Genomic DNA, 18,763 nt, shown 5'->3' with positions numbered 1-18,763 from the left:
GGATTGGCCGCAAGGGGTGTCTGCACTGGCTCTGGTCTAAAGTGGTCTAACGCATCTTTCCGCACATCTACCCTCATCCCATCCGCCCACCACCCCACTCGGGATGAAGTTTTGTCCATACAAACGATCGGCCTGTTCACACAGAATAGAGCAAAGGCTCAGAAACGAGAGATCAATATCCGTTTGAAGGGAGCTGGTTGGTGTAACACTGGACGTCACCTCTCCCCCTTCCTCGCCATACTTCTATATAAACAGTGAGAGGGGGACGTGTAAAGGAGGAAGACGGTTAATGGAAGCGGGGTGGACCTGCAGGGGATCAAGCAGATCAGGGAGACGTGGAGAGGTGTTGGAGAAGGAGGAGATGACGAAGACGGCACGCAGCGCAGTGAACGGAGGGTTGCTAGAGTCAAGAAGTGTGGAAGAAGAATGCGGTGGCGGAAACGGAGAGGGCTGCAGAGGAAGTCGTGGCGGACGGTGACAAGGATCGTCGTCTGGGAAGGAGGGTTGACGAGAAACAGGAGGCCGAAATCTCAATGATCCAGAAACACCTTCTTCCCTTCCGCTGGCATTTTCTTGAACGTATGAGCACCACCTCCACATTTTTTGCGGCATTTATTAGCTTGTTGCATTTGTCGGTAATTTTTACATATTAGCGCCCCACTGATCCTTCAAAAGAACAAATCTCAGGTGGTCTACGTCACAGATAATAAAACAGACCGTGAATCCGGTAGAGAAGATGCGATACTGGTGGACAGGATATTTGACACGCTGCCCTTCATCAGTCAGGGCACTGAGTACGGGAGTCGGAGGTCACGTTGCAGTTGCAAATGACGTCGGTCAGGCCGCACATGGAGTATGGAGTTTAGTTCTGCTTGCCTTGCTCTGAGAAAAATCTCAACGAACTGGAAAGATTACAGAGGGAGAATTCCGAAGTTTCTGCCAGGATTTTAGGAGCTGAGTTATGGTGCAGTCGGAAATTTTCAGGCTTTATTTTGTGACCATGTAGAGCTGTACAAAACTACAAGGGGGCACGGATAAGGCGAATACATGCACTCTTATTCCACAGGACTGGGGTATCGAGAACATTGACGCGCATGATTGAGGTGAGAGTAGCTGAAGACAGAAGCGGGAGAGCGAGTTGAGTTCGATAAAAGGGAAAGAGAGGGATTGGGAGAGTGTGTAGAGGGGGAATAGAGAATCGAGAGAGAGACAGGGATAGAAGAGGAAGAGTTCGGGGAAAGGGAGGCGAGATGCGGGAGGGAGAAAATGCGGATGAAATGGAAGAGGCGTGAGTGGAGTGGGATGAGAGAGAGTGTTCAGAGGAACGAAGGTGAAGAGTGGGCGAGATGGTGGGTAAGATTGCGATAGAGGGAAAGATAATAAGGCAAGGGTGAGAGGCAGAGCTGATGATGTAATGTGAGTCGGTGAGATAAAGACGGTTTTGCCACTTGTTTAAGTCGACCCTATTGACTGTTGACAGAGATCCTGGATCTTTTCAGAAAGATCTGAGCACAGAAGCGCCGACTTCTCGCAGATGAAGCAACGCTTATCCTCACTGCAATGTTCAAAGTGAGGGTACCATCCACATTCAATGCATTCGAAGACTCCAGCCTTCATTTGGAACACGATATTCGAGGCCACTCTCCTATCAAGAAGGGGTAAGCAATATCAGCGTACCTTCAGCAGGCAGCCGTGTGTTAGTCCCCAAAATCACTGACGCCCACTCTCGCCAACGACCTGCGGCACCCCAAAATTTCCCACAATCCCACTTTCCCAGCACAGCCCTATGTCAGTATCCAGAATTTTCACAATGGTCCACTTTCTCCCTGCAGCCCTTTGTCAGTCCCCAAAATATTCCCACAGCGTCAGTCTCTCCCAAGGCCCCATGTCAGTCCTCAAAATGCTGCCACATCTTCAATGTCTCCCCACAGGCCTGTGTTTTCTGCCTAAGTACTCAGACTCACCACTCCCACCACACAGATCAGTGTCAGTCCAAACTACACTGCCTGACTCTCTCCCCACAGCCCCGTGCCGGAACCCAAAATAATCCCACTGCTCAACCCTCTTCTTAGAGACCTGTGTCAATCACCAAAACACCTCCCGCTTCCCATGATCTCCCCACGGACGTGTCTCAGTCCCCAGAGTACTCCCACTGAACTATTCTCTCCCCTCAGATCTGTGTGTGTCCCCTATGTACACCCCTCCCTCATTCCCTCACCACAGACATGTGCTAGGCCCCAAAGTGTTCCCACTGCCTCACTCTCTCCTACAACCTGGGTCAGTTCCCAAAAGAGCTCTGCAGCTCCAGTCTCTCCCCACAGACCCGTGTTAGTCCCCAAAATACGTGTACATCCCACTTTCACTCCAAGACCCCGCGCGAGTCCCCACGATAAACCCAATGCCTAGCCTTCTCCCTAAAGATCTGTGGCAACCACCAAAACACTCCCACTTCGCACTCTCTTCCCACAGCCCATGTCAGTTCCCACATTAATTCAACTGCACACACTCTACCAACAGACTTTGTCAATCCCCAAACAAAGCCAATTGCACACGCTCTCCATACAGCCCTTATCAGTCCGCAAACTAATATCACTGCCCACTCCTTCTAGCAAACAGCGTCAGTCCCCAAACTAATCTCACTGCCCACTCCCCTCTCGCAGTCTGTGTCAGTCCCCAAACTAATCTCACTGCCCACTCCCCTCTCGCAGACTGTGTCAGTCCCCAAACTAATCTCACTGCCCACTCCCCTCTCGCAGTCTGTGTCAGTCCCCAAACTAATCTCACTGCCCACTCCCCTCTCGCAGTCTGTGTCAGTCCCCAAACTAATCTCACTGCCCACTCCCCTCTCGCAGACTGTGTCAGTCCCCAAACTAAACACATTGCCCACTCCCTTCACTCAGCCTGCACCGATCCCCGACTCACTCTTTTCTCAGAAACTTACCATACCACAAATCTCACCCATAGTTGCATTTTCCAATCCAGTATGAACTGCCTTGGTCGCGGACAGATTTCTCAACAAAATTCTGTGAAAATAAATTACTATCATTAAAGTTTGAATTTAAGGAGCGTCACGTTACGTCTGACAAAGGGAGAGCGCGAAGGGATGGTGTGGAAGGAACTCTGTATCTCACACCAGTAGAATGTGATGGCAAGATACAGGGAGCCTCACTCTGTGTCTGAACCGGGGAGTGTGTAATGCGACGGTGTGGAGGGAGATTCACTCTGTGCCTGACCCCGGGAGAGTGTGATAGGACGGTGTGGTGGGAGATCACTCTGTGTCTGACACCGGGAGTGTGTGATGGGACGTACTGGAGGGAGACTCACTCTGTGTCTGAACCGGGGAGTGTGTGATGCGACGGTGTGGAGTGAGCTTCACTTTGTGTCTGATCAAGGGAGTGTGAGTTGGGACGGTGATGCTGGAGCCTATCTCTGACTTTGAGCCCCGGAGTGTGTGATGAGACCGTACGGAGGGAGCTCTGTCTCTCTCTCTCTCTCTCTCTCTCTCTCTCTCTCTATCTATCTATCTATCTATCTATCTATCTATATATATACTGCTCTTCAGTTCATCTGACAAATACCTCTTCCTGGCTTGAACTGATTTCAAGTAGATTCGATTTAGAGTTGCAGCAATGCAGATCGGCCTCAGTGTACGATCTTTCAATCGTGGATATGTAATAAAGCCGGTCTTCATTTCTTTTTTTTTAAACTTTTTTTATTGCATTTTTAAATGGTTACAAAGTAAAATATGAAAAAACAATGTATATAACCCTTACCCCCTCCACTTAACCCCTCCCCCCTAACTGCCCTATAGAAAAAAAAGAGAAAGAAAGAAAAAAAAGAAAGAAAGAAAGAATGCCTTGTTGTTGGAAGATCTCCACATGCTCCATGGAATTCGTAATAACTTTAATATGTATATTTATTTCTTTCCCCTAATAAGCAATTGTTTCATCTTCAGAGCATCTATAGATTTAATCCTGTCTTTTGTAAATAAGGGCTCCAAATTTTCAGAAATGTTTCATATTTATCTCTTAAATTATAAGTATTTTTTTCTAATGGAATACAACCATAGATTTCTTTCTTCCAAGAGTCTATACTTAAATGTGTATCCGATTTCCAAGTAACTGCAATAGCTTTTTTGGCTACTGCCAGTGCAATTTTTATAAATTCTTTCTGATACTTATTTAGTTTCGGTTTTATCCCTTCAATATCACCAAGTAAAAATAATATTGGATTATGAGGAAATGGTGTTCCTGTAATTTGTTCCAGTAAAAGTTTTAAATTTGTCCAAAAAGGTTGAATTTTAGAGCAAGACCATGTCGAATGTAAAAAAGTACCAGTTTCCTGGTTACATCGGAAACACTGATCCGATAAATTTTGATTTAATTTTTTTTATTTTTTTTGGTGTAATATATAATTGATGTAGAAAATTATACTGCGCTAATCTTAACCGAACATTTATTGTATTTGTCATACTATCAAGACACAGTCTTGACCAATTTGATTCTTCAATTTTAATATTCAAATCACTTTCCCATTATTGTCTTGACTTATGGACTCCTTGTTTAAATACCTGTCTTTGAATCAAATTATACATACAAGATATATTTTTTTTATTATTTCCTTTTTGAATTAAAATTTCTATTTCATTAGATTTCGGCAATAACATTGTTTGACCTATTTTTTCTCTTAAATAAGCCCTTAATTGAAAGTAACAAAATAAAGTGTTATTTGATATTTTTTATTTATTCTTTAATTGATCAAATGACATTAATATACCTCCTTCAAAACAATTCCCTATATATCTAATCCCATTTTGAATCCAATTATATAAAAGTTGATTGTCCATTGTGAAAGGAATAAGTCTATTTTGAATTAAAGATCTCTTTGCTAATAAAGATTTTTTTGTCTCATCATCAACATTTATCTTATTCCATAAATCAATCAAATGTTTTAATATAGGAGATTCTTTCTTTTCCCGTATCCATTTAGATTCCCATTTGTATATAAAATCTTCTGGTACGTTTTCTCCTACTTTATCTAATTCTATTCTAATCCATGCCGCTTTTATCTTTCTCGAAAAAAGATGCAATAAATCTAAGTTGATTTGCTTTATAATAATTCCTAAAATTTGGAAGTGTAATCCTCCTGGATCAAATTTCCATGTCAATTTTTCCAACGATATTCTTGACATCTTACCTTTCCAGAGGAATTTCCTCACATATTTCTTTAACTCTTGAAAAAATTTCTGGGGTAATTGTATTGGTAATGATTGAAATAAATATTGTAATCTAGGGAATATATTCATTTTTATAGTATTTACTCTACCTACTAATGTTATTGGTAATGCCATCCATTTTTCAAGATCTTCCTGAATTTTTTTCAAAAGTGGTAAATAATTTAATTTGTATAAGTTTTTTATATCATTATCAACTCTTATACCTAAATATTTTATACCATTTGCTGGCTATCTAAATTGAGTTATTAATCGACATTGATTATAATCTCCTTTAGTAAGAGGTAAAATTTCACTTTTATCCCAATTTATTTTATAACCCGATATTTTCCCATATTCTTCTAGTCTATAAGATAATTTGCGTAGTGAATGTAATGGATCTGTTAAATAAAGTAGACCATCATCAGCAAATAAGTTAATCTTGTATTCTTCCTGATTAACCCTGAAACTCTTAATATCTGGGTCCATTCTGATTAATTCAGCTAGTGGTTCTATTGCCAACACAAATAAAGCAGGTGATAGTGGGCAACCTTGCCTAGTTGATCTTGTTAACTGAAATGATGTTGAAATTTGACCATTTGTCACTACTTTAGCTTTGGGATTAGTATTTAAGGTTTTAATCCATTTTATAAATGATGTTCCTAGTCCATATTTTTCCAATACCCTAAATAAAAAATCCCATTCCAATCTATCAAATGCTTTTTCTGCATCTAAAGCAACTGCCACACTCATTTCCTCCCTCTTTTGTGCTAGATGGATTATACTAAATAACCGAGTTACATTATCTGCCGATTGTCTGTTTTTGATAAATCCTGTTTGATCCATATGCACTAATTTTGGTAAGCATTTAGATAATCTATTAGATAAGATTTTTCCTGTTATTTTATAATCGGTTTAATAAATAAATAGGTCTATATGATGTTGGTTTTAAAAGGTCTCTATCTTTTTTTGGCAATACTATTAAAATAGCTGTTGTAAAAGATTCTGGAAGTTTATGCGTTCTTTCCGCTTGATATATTAACTCCATAAAAGGAGGAATTAATAAATCTTTAAACTTTTTATAAAATTCAGGTTGAAAACCATCTTCCCCTGGAGATTTATTACTTTGAAGTGATCCTAAAGCTTCTTCAACTTCCTTCAATGTAAAAGGCATACCTAATCGCTTCTGTTCTTCTGTATTTAATTTTGGAAGAGTTATTTGTGATAAAAATTCTTCTATCTTAACGTCATCATTCTTTGATTCTGATTTATACAACTCAGAATAAAAATTATTAAAAGCCTCATTAATTTCTAGAGGTTTATAAGTAATTTCATTCACTTTTGTTCGAATTGCATTTATTGTTTTAGAAATCTGATCTGTTTTTAACTGCCATGCAAGAAATTCACCTAGTTCATAATATCTCTGTTTAGTTCTCATAATTGCTTTTTCTGTTCGATATGTCTGGAGTGTATTATGTTTTAACTTCTTATTAATAAGTTGCCTTCGTTTTTCTTCTGTCATATTTCTTTGAGATTCTTTTTCTAATTTTATAATCTCTTTTTCCAATTGATCTATTTCTATCATATATTCCTTCTTAAATTTAGAAGTATAACTTATTATCTGGCCTCTCAAATATGCTATCATTGCTTCCCACAATATAAATTTATCATCAACTGAATGTAAATTTGTATCTAAAAAGAACTGAATCTGCTTTTTCATAAGATCACAAAAATCTTGACGTTTTAGTAGAATTGAATTAAATCTCCATCTATAAATTGATTCCTCTTTATCTATCATTATCATTGTCATTATTAAAGGAGAGTGATCAGACAATATTCTTGCTTTATATTCCACATTTTTCACTCTATCTTGAGTATTTGTTGATAATAGGAAAAAATCTATCCTTGAATATGTTTCATGTCTATTTGAATAAAATGAATAATCCCTTTCTTTTGGATTGATTCTTCTCCATATATCAATCAAATTTAAATCTTTCATCAATGATAGAGTTAATTTTGCTACTTTTGATTTTGTAATAGCCTTTGTTGATCTATCTAAAACTGGATCTAAACAAAATATTAAAATCTCCACCTATTAATATTTTATCATGTGCATTAGCCAAATTCAAAAAAGTCCTATATAACTTTTACATCATTTTCATTTGGTGCATAAATATTCATAAGAGTCCATAGTTCTGAAAACATTGGCAATGTATAATTAAATATCTTCCTGCCGAATCAATTAATATATTTTGTATTTTAATTGGTAATTTTTTATTAACCAAAATTGCAACTCCTCTTGCCTTTGAGTTAAGTGAAACTGCAATAACATTTCCAACCCAGTCTCTTTTTAATTTCTGATGTTCTATATCCGTTAAATGAGTTTCTTGTAAGAAAGCTATATCTATTTTCATTTTTTTATTATATGTTAAAATTCTTTTTCTTTTTATTGGTCCATTAAGCCCACTAACATTAAAACTAAAAAAAAATCATTAAATTAGTCATTATTTTTATTTATGTCACTCCAATCTATAATAATACCTAATCTTTCAACTTTCGTTGCATCCTGGGAAATCTTTTTAGAAGTCACCATGTTGCTATGTGTGTCCCCACCAATCATCCAGGCAAAACAATAGAAGAAAAATAGAAAATAAAGAAAAATACAAAATACTCCCTTACTAATCATGTGAAAGAAAAAAAAAACACAACATTACCCCCCTCTATTGTACGGGTCATGGCAATCGCCATGATTACACACGTGAATCCCGTAGTAACCGATTCAAAGCTCCGCAGCCCCCCGCAACATAAAAAGTATATATAAAAAAACATACTATTCTCAATTAATATTTCTAAAATTTTACTTTTCTCCCTTATATCGTCCTTAAATGTCCATCAGTTCCATTTGCTGTCTCTGTCTTCGTCTTTAACCATTACATTTAGAAATCGCTACGTTTAATTAACGAAGAGATGGAAGTTTTTGTGCAAACACCTCCGCATCTTGATAATCAGAAAAAAATCTTTTTCCTTCCTCCAAAAAATTTATCAGTGTTGCTGGGTGACGCATTAAAAACTTATAACCTTTTTCACATGAAACATTTTTAGCTGGATTAAATTCTTTCTTTCTCTTCAAAAGGTTATAACTTTTATCAGGATAAAAAAGAACTGGTTTCTCTGCTATCATCAACGGACCTTTTCTTCTTTTAGCACCCTGGGCAGCCGCCCTCAAAATCTTTTCTTTATCCTGGTATCTTAAACATCTTATCAAAATTGATCGCGGATTTTGATCATCATGAGATCTTGGTCTTAAGGCTCTGTGCACCCTTTCAATCTCAATTAAAGTTTCTTCTCCCATTTCCAATTTCTCAGGAATCCATTTTTGAAAAAAAATTATTGGGTCTTCTCCTTCGGTACCTTCTTTAAGTCCAACAATTTTAATATTGTTGCGTCTACTAAAATTTTCAAGCTTATCAATTTTTCCCACGAGTTGTTTTCTTTCTGATGTCCAGGCATCATTATCATCTTCCATCTTCTTCATTCTTCCATCCATTTCTTCCATTTTGACGTCCAAATCTGTAATTTTCTTTTCCATTTTTTCCTGTTTCTTTGTAATTTTATCAAACATAGCCTCCATATTTGTTATTGTTTTCTTTAATTACTTTTTGGTTACTTTTAATTACTTTTAATGCATTTACTTTATGCATTATTTGCCTCAAAATCTTTTTTGTATTTTCAGAGGAACTTTCATCTTCTTCTTCTTCTTCTTCTCCATCTTCGTCTGATTTTTCCAGAGAGTCAGCCTCTCTCTCAGACTCGATTTCAGTCGGTTTCAGTCGTTGCTGGGTTTTGTAGTTCTGGTTGCTCTCTTTTCCGCATGCTCGTTCCTTTACGCTTGCGCAGTTCTCGTTGATCTTTTCCTTTAGAAATGGCCGATGCTGCCGCAGTCTCCTTTTCTGTTTCACCGGTGGTGTGTTGTACCTGAGTCCCCGGTTCTTCAGTAGAAGTAGGCCTTGATTCTGTTCCAACTTGAGCGGTCTTCGCGGTAGCAGTTTTCTTCGTCCTCTGTTTATGAGGCATAGCTTAAAACAATCCAAAGTAATTGATAAGTAACATTAAAAAAGTATTAATTACCTTTTCTTCACTTAAACATTAATTTATTAACTTTTTTACGGGAGGGCTGGGTTCCACCGTCCCGATCCTACGTCATCACGTGACGTCCCGTCCCCGCCCCCCCTCCCCGGTCTTCATTTCTGATCCAGTCCTTGGAACAAGCATGCTCTGGAATTCAGGAACAAGGAACAGTGATTCTCCCTCTGCCCGTCTGGGAGTCAGTCATTGAATAATTAACCCCTCCACACCGTCCCATCACACACTCCCGGGGCCAGACACAGAGTGAATCTCGCTCCACACCGTCCCATCATACAATCCCGGTGTCAGACGCAGAGGGAATCTCACTCCACACCGTCCCATCACACACAACCGGTGTCAGACACAAAGTGAACTTCCCTCCACACCGTCCCGTCACACAATCCCGGGGTCAGACACAAAGTGAATCTCCCTCCACACCGTCCCATCACACACTCCCGGTGTCAGACGCAGAGTGAATCTCCCTCCACACCGTTCCATCACACACTCCCGTGGTCAGACACAGAATGAATTTCCCTCCACCCCGTCCCATCACACACTACCGGTGTCAGACACAAAGTGAATTTCCCTCCACACCGTCCCATCACACACTCCCGGGGTCAGACACAGAGTGACTCTCCCTCCACACCGTCTCATCACACACTCCCGGGGTCAGACACAAAGTGAATCTCCCTCCACACCGTCCCATCACACACTCCAGGGGTCAGACACGGAGTGATTATTCCTCCACACCGTCCCATCACACACTCCCGGTGTCAGACGCTGAGTGAATCTCCCTCCACCCCGTTCCATCACACACTCTCGTGGTCAGTCACGGAATAAATCTCCCTCCACAACGTCCCATCACACACTACCGGTTTCAGACACAAAGTGAATTTCCCGCCACCCCGTCCCATCACATACTCCCGGGGTCAGAAACAGACTGAATCTCCCTCCACACCGTCCCATCGCACACTCCCGGTGTAAGACACAGATTGAATCTCCCTCCACACCGTCCCATCACACAATCCCGAGGTCAGACACAGCGTGAATCTCGATCCATACCATCCCATCACACACTCCCGGGGCCAGACACAGAGTAAATCTCCCTCCACACCGTCCTATCACAATCTCCCGGTGTCAGACACAGAGTGAATCTCCCTCCACCCCGTTCCATCACACACTCCCGGAGTCAGACACAGAGTGAATCTCCCTCCACACCGTCCCAGCACACAATCCCGGGGTCAGACACAGAGTGAATCTCCCTCCACCCCGTCCCATCACACACTCCCGGAGTCAGACACAGTGTGAATCTCCCTCCACACCGTCCCATCACACACTCCCGGGATCATACACAGAGTGAATCTCCCTCTACACCGTCCCATCACACCCTCCCGGTGTCAGACACAGAGTGAATCTCCCTCCACCCCGTCCCATCACACCCTCCCGGTGTCAGACACAGAGTGAATCTCCCTCCACCCCGTCCCATCACACACTCCCGGTGTCAGACACAGAGTGAATCTCCCTCCACACCGTCCCATCACACACTCCCGGGGTCAGACACAAAGTGAATCTCCCTCCACACCGTCCCATCACACACTCCCGGGGTCAGACACAGAGGGAATCACCCTCCGAACCACCATGAGAGGCCTTGTTGAAAGCTTTTCAAATTCGACTAATACAATATCCACCCCGGGCTTCATCAATCAACCATTTTTCATAAACGATGTGATCAGGTTTGTAAACTATAATCTCACCCACACAAAGCCATTTTGCAAACCTCAAAAAAATATGCCTTTACCGATGTGAGTTGAGTCTATGAGTAAGAATTAATGTAAAGACTAATGCACGAGTCAACCATTTACCGGACGTACAACAAAGCTGGATGAGCTCAGCAGGGCCGGCAGCATCAGTTGAAAAAAGCAGTCAATGTTTCTGGTCGAGAACCTTCGTCAGGTCTAACGAAGCAGGGGGCAGGGGCCCTATGAAGAAGATGGCGGAAAACGAATCAGAGGAAAGATCAAGGATGGGGAGGGGAAGCAGGGCGGGGTTAGGTAGGAGAGGAGAAGAAGGAATCTAAGGGGAAAGCACAATGGGTTGCTGACCCCACCAGACCACCACACCAGCCTCCGGAACCAGCATATTATCCTACGCAACTTCCGCCACCTTCAACAGGAGCCCACCACTAAGGACATCGTTCCCTCTCTACCCCTCTCTTCTTTTCGCAGGGATCGTTCGCACGCATCTATCCGAACTTCTCTTAAATATTGAAATCAAACTTGCATGCAACACTCATTCTGGCAGCTCGTTCCAACACCCTCACAACCGTCTGAGTGAAGAACTTTCCTTTCCTGTTCTCCTTAAACTTTCACCCATCATCCTTAACTCATGCCCTCTGGTTGTAGTACCTCCCAACCCCCATGGAAAAAGCCGACTTGCATTCACCCAATCACTGGGACTTCATCTGTGCAGGGGTGATCGATACCAAAGGGATGGTTTCCATCTTCACTAGAAAGGGGTGGTGGTCAGTATCCTGAGGTTCTGCGCTGTTTTTTCACCACACGTTTTCTGACAAACGATCATCGCAATTGGCAAACAAGAGGAAATCTACAGCTGCTGGAAATTCGAGCAACAAACTCAAAATGCTGGAGGAGCTTCGCAGGTCAGGCAGCATCTTTGGAAAAAAAAGTACTTCTCCTGTTAATGCTGTCTGGCCTGCTGAGTTCTTCAAGCAATTTGTGTGTGTAGACCATCGTACGTTATAGTCTGTAACTTCCTTTTGGAATTGAAGACAATTCGATGTGGCTGAACCGAGGCGAGATAGCCGATCCTTTGCTGAGAGCAAGGAAGACACAAGCTTCGATCGATGTCAGCGCCGTGCGAAAGCCAGTTGCAGGTGCTGAGGTTTGGGCAAGATTGAGTCTGTGTTTTACTTTAGTAGCAATGTTAGATCTGTGAAGGGAGCACTGGTCTGAACTGCCCAGAGAAATTACACTTGCCAATGGAACTGTTTTGAACGCTGACATTAAATTTCTTATAATGGTCTGCACGAATCCTAATCTCTGAAACTACTTCACGAGAATGAGCGTGAAGTCTGTTATTGCAACTACGGGGTAATGGGATCAGATTTAGCTAACTGTACGGACAATAGCTATGTCACCAGTAATATCACAACTTCTGCTGATGGCAGTTACAGAGTCGGCTGGCAGGCTGAACAAACGCTGTCAAGGGGTTATTACAATTCGGCATATGTAGTACCAAATAAATACCATCTGCCAGCGTTGAAGGATGAAGGAGACTGAGCAACGTTACTGGATTGCAGTGTTCCTGTTCTGGGACCGTGGATAGACATGAAAAGCCAGAGAAAGTAGCACCTCCTAGTGGCCCCATATTTTAATTCCGCGTCCCATTCCCATTCTGATATGTCTATCCACGACTCCTCTACTATCACGATGAAGCCACACTCAGGTTAGAGGAGCAACACAGCATATTCCGTCTGGGTAGCCTCCAACCTGATGGAATGAACATTGATTTTTCTAACCTGCTAATAACCTTCCTCCCTTTCTTAGCCCATCCCTGATTGATTTATTCCCCACCCTCCCTTTTTACGGAGACACTAATCTTACCTCCACTAATGCCCACTTTTAAGTACTCACCCTGGCATTTTAAAGCTGCACCTTGTCATATTTGATACTTGCACTCTGGGTAAGTTATTCTGCTTGTCTACTCCTCACTTAGTTTTATAAACTTCTACCATTTCACCTGTCAGCCTCCTTCACTTCGTGGAAAACAGTCCAAGTCAGTATGATTTTTCCTTGTAACTGAATCCCGCGGTCCATGTAACATTCCTGTGAATCGTTTTTGCATCGTTTCAGCTTAACCACATCCTTCCTCTCGTGGTGACCAGAACTGCACAGGGTACTCCTGGTGTGGTTTCATTATTGATTTGTACAACTGTATTATGATGTCCCAGCTCCTCCCAAAGCCTTTTGCCGATGAAGGCAAGCATGACGTGCACCTTCTTCACAACCTTGTCTACCTGTGTTGGCACCTTCATGAAATTATGTACCTGTACCCCAAGTCTTTCTTTTCGTCAACAATCCTCAGGAACCTATATTTCTCTGTCTGTGTCATAACCTGCTTTAACTTTCCAAAATCCATCATTGTGCATTTGTCTGACACTGTAAAAAAACCTCTCTATAAATATCTTCAGCAATAAATATCAATGAACCATTCACCTCTGAACCTTGGTCATATATGTTTTTATGAACCACTCACTACACTCATCTCTACTTTGTTGTGCAGGAGAACACATTGCCGCCTCTCTATTTCTCTCATTGACAATTTATCTCTACATAAATAATTGTCTGACTTTTGTTTCCTCCTGCTTCTCTGCATGCCATCACACTTTACCACATTAAGCTTCATTTACCAAGTATTCTTCTCACCAGCTTCCCCCTGTCTTGTTGGAGAGACCAAATGTTCAATCACAACACGTCCCCTCATCACGTTCCCCATCATTGACACCGTGGATTCCGCACATTCTGCCCTTCCATCGGGTCATTAATATCAATAAGTCACTGATGATCCAGAACTGGTCCCTGGAAAACTCCACCAATTATATCCTCCTTACACGTTACTCTGTCTCAGTATGATAACCTGACTTCAATCAATATTAACACACTTCCTTCCCAGCACAGAGCTCTTGTCTTGTGCACTTGCCTTACATGTGGTAAATGCTCCAGAAAGTACAAAGACACACTTCTCCAACTTCCCCTATAAAGTCTCAAAACTCTGGTATCACACAGAATGCTGGTGGAACGCAACAGGCGAGGCAGCATCTATAGGGAGAAGGGCTGTCGAAGTTTCGGGCCGAGACCCTTCGTCAGGACTAACTGAACGGAAAGATAGTAAGAGATTTGAAAGTGGGGGGGGGGAATGCAAAATGTCAGGAGAAGACCGGAGGGGGTGGGGTGAAGCTGAGAGCCAGAGAGGTGATTGGTAAAAGGATTACAGAGCTCGAGAAGGGAAAGGATCATGGGACGGGATGCCGAGTGAGAAAGAAAAGGGGAGGGGAGCACCAGAGGGAGATGGAGAACAGGCAGGGTGATGCGCAGAGAGAGAAAGAAAAAATAAAGGGAAAAAGGGGAAAAAAACTAAATATGTCAGGGATGGGGTAAGAAGGTGCATTAACGGAAGTTAGAGAAGTCAATGTTCATGCCATCAGGTTGGAGGCTAACCAGCTGGTATATAAGGTGTTATTCCTCCAACCTGAGTGTGGGGTGAAGAGTCTCGGCCCGAAACGTCGACAGTGCTTCTCCTAATAGATGCTGCCTGGCCTGCTGTGTTCCACCGGCATTTTCTGTGTGTTGTTTTAATATTCAGTAACCCAGGTTACAGGGTCCAAGACCAGGTTCCAGATGGACAGGGTGGTGAAGAGGGGTTTGGAACACTGTCCTTCAGTCAGGGCACCGAATATAGAAGCTGGGAAGAAATGGTGCAGATGTACACCACGTTGGTTTCGCCGTATTTTGCAAATAGTGTTTAGTTCAGGTCGCCCTGCTGTATGACAGACACCAATCAGCTGGAAAGAGTGCAGAGGAGATTTACTGGGATGTGACTGGATCTCAAAGGACTGAATTGTGAAAGGTGTTTTGGACAATTTTCCCTGGAATGTCAGAGAATGAGTGCTGGTATTGCAGAGGTGTATTGCAGTGTGGGTCGAATAAAACAGTCTTTCTGCCAGTGTTGGGGAATCAGGAACCGGAAGGCATTGGTGTAAGAGGAGATCTAATAGGAACCTGAAGGGCAACATTTCCAAGCACAGGCTGGACAGCAAATGGAATGAGCTACTGGGGGAGTGGTTGAATGAGGTACATCGAAGCAGTACTCGGACAGGCTAATGGGAAGGAAAGGTTTTGAAGGATATGGGTCAGAAGGTGGGAAATGGGACAAGGACGGAGTATAACATTGTTCATAATATCGTTGTGAGGCGGTTACAGACCAGAAGCTCAGATGGGAATTTTGGTCAGTGTGGACCATTTGAGCTGAAGACTTGTTTCTGTGCTGTGTGAATCTGACTGTAAACCCTCTTGGTTTAGTTCAATGACATTAAACTTTTCTAAATGACTTGTCATTTCTTCACAGATTATAGACTCCAGTACAGTTACCTACTTTGTTTTCCTTTCTCTTCCACCCTTCAGCAATGGTTTTCAGCTCCACTGGGACCTTTCTGTAACAGTGATTTTTGACAGATTCCAATGTCTCTACTTTCTCTCCAGCCTTCCTGTGAAACCGTCTGGTGCAGGTCGTTGGGAACTGGATATTTTTGCTTTTAGTCCCATTAGTTTATCACCCCTGATGGTGATTGCTACACATTATGGCACAGCATTGAAATGTCACCGTTAGATATCTGTAGGATGTTTGCTGTGTCCCCACTGAAAACACTAATGGAAATTATTGAGTTAACTAATCTGTTTTTCCTTGATATTTTTATCTTTTGTCTCATCATGAGTTACTGGAAAAATCCCGACTGTTTTGTCCACCCTGTCTTTGCCTCTTTGTTTGTTCTCTGAGTTAATATTTACCTTGAACTCTTTTAACCACAGACTGTTGTTTGCTCCCTGTGATTCCTCTGTCTGATCGGGATAAATGTCGGCTCTAACGAACCTTCTCCTTAAACATCTGCCACTGCTCATATTCAGGATCCTTCACCGCAAGAACTCTCTGTAATACCACCTCTTTACACAGATTACAACTGAAATGGCATGTTCCTGGGTAAATAAACTACTGTATGAAACTGTCTCTGACCATTCCACAAATTCCTCTTCCACTGAACCAGTCTGATTATTTTAATCAATAAACAAACAGAAGCAAACACACAGAGAATGTTGGAGGAACTCAGCAACCAGTCGACAGCTCGGGCTGGGAACCTTCATTCTGATTAAAGAGAAAGAGACAAAAGCCAGAATTAGGTGATGGGGGAGGAGTAGAAGGACAAGTGAGTGCGGGAGGGGTCTGGTTTCTGGAGGAACAATTATGTGAAGAGCTGAGTGACAGGCAGAAAAGGCAAAGAGATGAAGAGAAAGGAATCTAACAGGAGAGACGCAGGACCACGGGATTACACAAAAGAGATTGAGAGCCAGACAGAATTGATGAGGAGGTCATGGCGGTGCGTGAGGGGAAGTGAAGGAGTAAAAAGCCACCAGAATGGGGCGGGGGGATCCGAAGGAACGCTGAGGTGGAGTGGGCGGAAGAAGCACAGGATATTCATTTCTTGAATTTGAAGAAATCAATGTTCATGCCGTCGAGATTGGAGGCTACACAATCGGAATATGAGTCGTTGCTCATTCAACATATACTTGGCCTCATCGCAGCAGGAGAGGGGGCCATAGTCAGACATGCTGTTGATGGCCCTCCGCTGGTCAGGTTCGACCATGGATATTGTACCTTCGCGGATGAAAGTCAATATGCAAGTCAGGGTAGTACGATACATAAAGCAAGCTGTTGCCCATGCAGGGGTGAATGCTCTCCACGCAGCTGATGAATCCAGAGCAATGGTCGAGACCGATGCAGTCAGGCACCAGAGGTGTCGCAGAATTAGCGGTGTGTCTCGAAGTAGGGATGACCGTCTCTAATGACATTTGATCTATTTCTGTCACAGCCCTAGCTGTATCTACACTAACTTCCCTCAAGGTCCAAGGGAAAATCCTGTCAGGACCCAAAGGCTTTTGCCATTTTATATTCGTTAAAAGCGCCAGTACTTCCTCTTTTTTACTCATCATAGTTTCCACAACTACCATACTTGTTTCCCTTATCTTACACGATACAATTTACTTCTCCTTATTGAATACCGAAGAAAATAAATTGTTCAAAATCGACCCCATCTCTTTTGGCTCCACATATAGCTGTCCACTCTGATTCTCTAAGGGACCAATTTTCTCCCTTACTATCCTTTTGCTATTGATATAACTGTAGAAACCTTTAGGATTTATTTTCACCATACTTGCCAAAGCAACCTCGTATCTTCTTTTAGCGTTTCTATTTTCTTCCTTAAGAAAATTTATTTATATTCTTTATATTCCTCAAACACGTCATTTACACCATGCTGCCTATATTTATTATAGATCTTTCTCTTTTTCGAAATAATCTTCCAATGTCCCTTGAAAACCATGGCTCTCTCAAACATCTCACACTCTCTCATACCCGGACTCCAGCACCATCAATACTGGTTCAAAAGACCATGTAATGGCCCCCCGTCGATCTCGGCTGCCGCAGCAACCCAGGGCATATTCAAAATCCGGACTCCAGCACCATCAATGCTGGTTCCAAAGACCATGGAATGGCCCCGCCGTCGATCTCGGCTGCCACAGCAACCCAGGGCATATTCAAAACCCGGACTCCAGCATCATCAATGCCAGTTCCAACGACCATGGACACCTTCAACGCAATTGCGCAGACCCCAACTGCGACTCCAGCCTTGAACACCAGGCCGGGTCTTCACGTGCAGCGGTTGTGACTCCTGTCTGACCTTCCCCAAGCACCACTCTGCATTCTCCTCTCCCTCAATCCCATCGTCAGCTCCTGGACCCTCAGAGGCTCCACCTTCCTCTCACCCTAATCCTCCCCTCTCCACCGACTTCACCAGCCTCTCCCCTGTGATCTTATCTCTCAACCGTGCCGGGAATTTACCATCCCCTCCGACATTCAACTCCCTGAGGCAGAGTGCTCTGTCCTCAGTAAAGACCTCATCTTTGTGCTCCTTCGCCCACACCTCAGCGAGTTCGACGTACGCCATGATGCTGAACTTTTCTTCCGCCGGCTCTGTCTACGAGCCTAATTCTTCGGCAAGGACTCCCACCCCCACCGATGACCCGTCTTCAACCAAACTCCTCTTCATCAACACCCCGCTCTGGTCTTCTGCCTGCTCTGGATCTCTTTATTGCTAGCTGCTGACGGAACATCAACCATCTGGACTTCCACTTGTTCCACTTCCAACCTCACTTCTTCCGAAAGCTCTGCTCTCCGCTCCAACCCCAAACTCAGTATCAAACCCGCTGATAAGGGGGCGCTGTCGTGGCCTTGTGTACTGACTTCTACATGGCCGAGGCACAGCGACAACTCACTGATACCTCCTCTTACTTACACCTCGATCATGACCCTACTAAGGAGCACCAGGCCACTGTCTCCCAAACCATCACCAACCTTGTCAGCTCAGGGGAGCTCCCATCCCCTGCCACCAATCTCATAGTTCCCACACCCCGTACTTCCCGTCTCAGCCTCCTGCACAAGATGCACAAACCTGCCTGTCCAGGTAGACCTATTGTCTCAGCTTGCTTCTGCCCGACCGGACTCATTTCTGCGTATCCTGACACTGTTTTATCCAACCTTGTTCAATCCCTTCCCACCTATGTTCGTGACACTTCTCAT

The 18,763-nt window shown here is 43.0% G+C and overlaps 1 long non-coding RNA gene across 1 annotated transcript; it reads right to left on the bottom strand.

The window, feature by feature from the left end:
- Nucleotides 1–1,507: 1,507 nt before the first annotated feature.
- LOC132386476 (uncharacterized) lies at nucleotides 1,508–16,054 on the bottom strand. Its single transcript, XR_009509543.1, has 3 exons — nucleotides 15,922–16,054; nucleotides 2,959–3,023; nucleotides 1,508–1,645 (listed from the first exon to the last, which is right to left on the bottom strand). It is a non-coding gene; the product is annotated as an uncharacterized LOC132386476 (long non-coding RNA).
- Between the last annotated feature and the right edge of the window lie 2,709 nt (nucleotides 16,055–18,763).

Source organism: Hypanus sabinus, unplaced genomic scaffold, assembly GCF_030144855.1.
Source record: "Hypanus sabinus isolate sHypSab1 unplaced genomic scaffold, sHypSab1.hap1 scaffold_1171, whole genome shotgun sequence".
In the NCBI taxonomy this organism is placed as follows: domain Eukaryota; kingdom Metazoa; phylum Chordata; class Chondrichthyes; order Myliobatiformes; family Dasyatidae; genus Hypanus; species Hypanus sabinus.
Note: the sequence above shows the minus strand (reverse complement) of the source record. Positions and strands in the feature narration are given on the sequence as shown.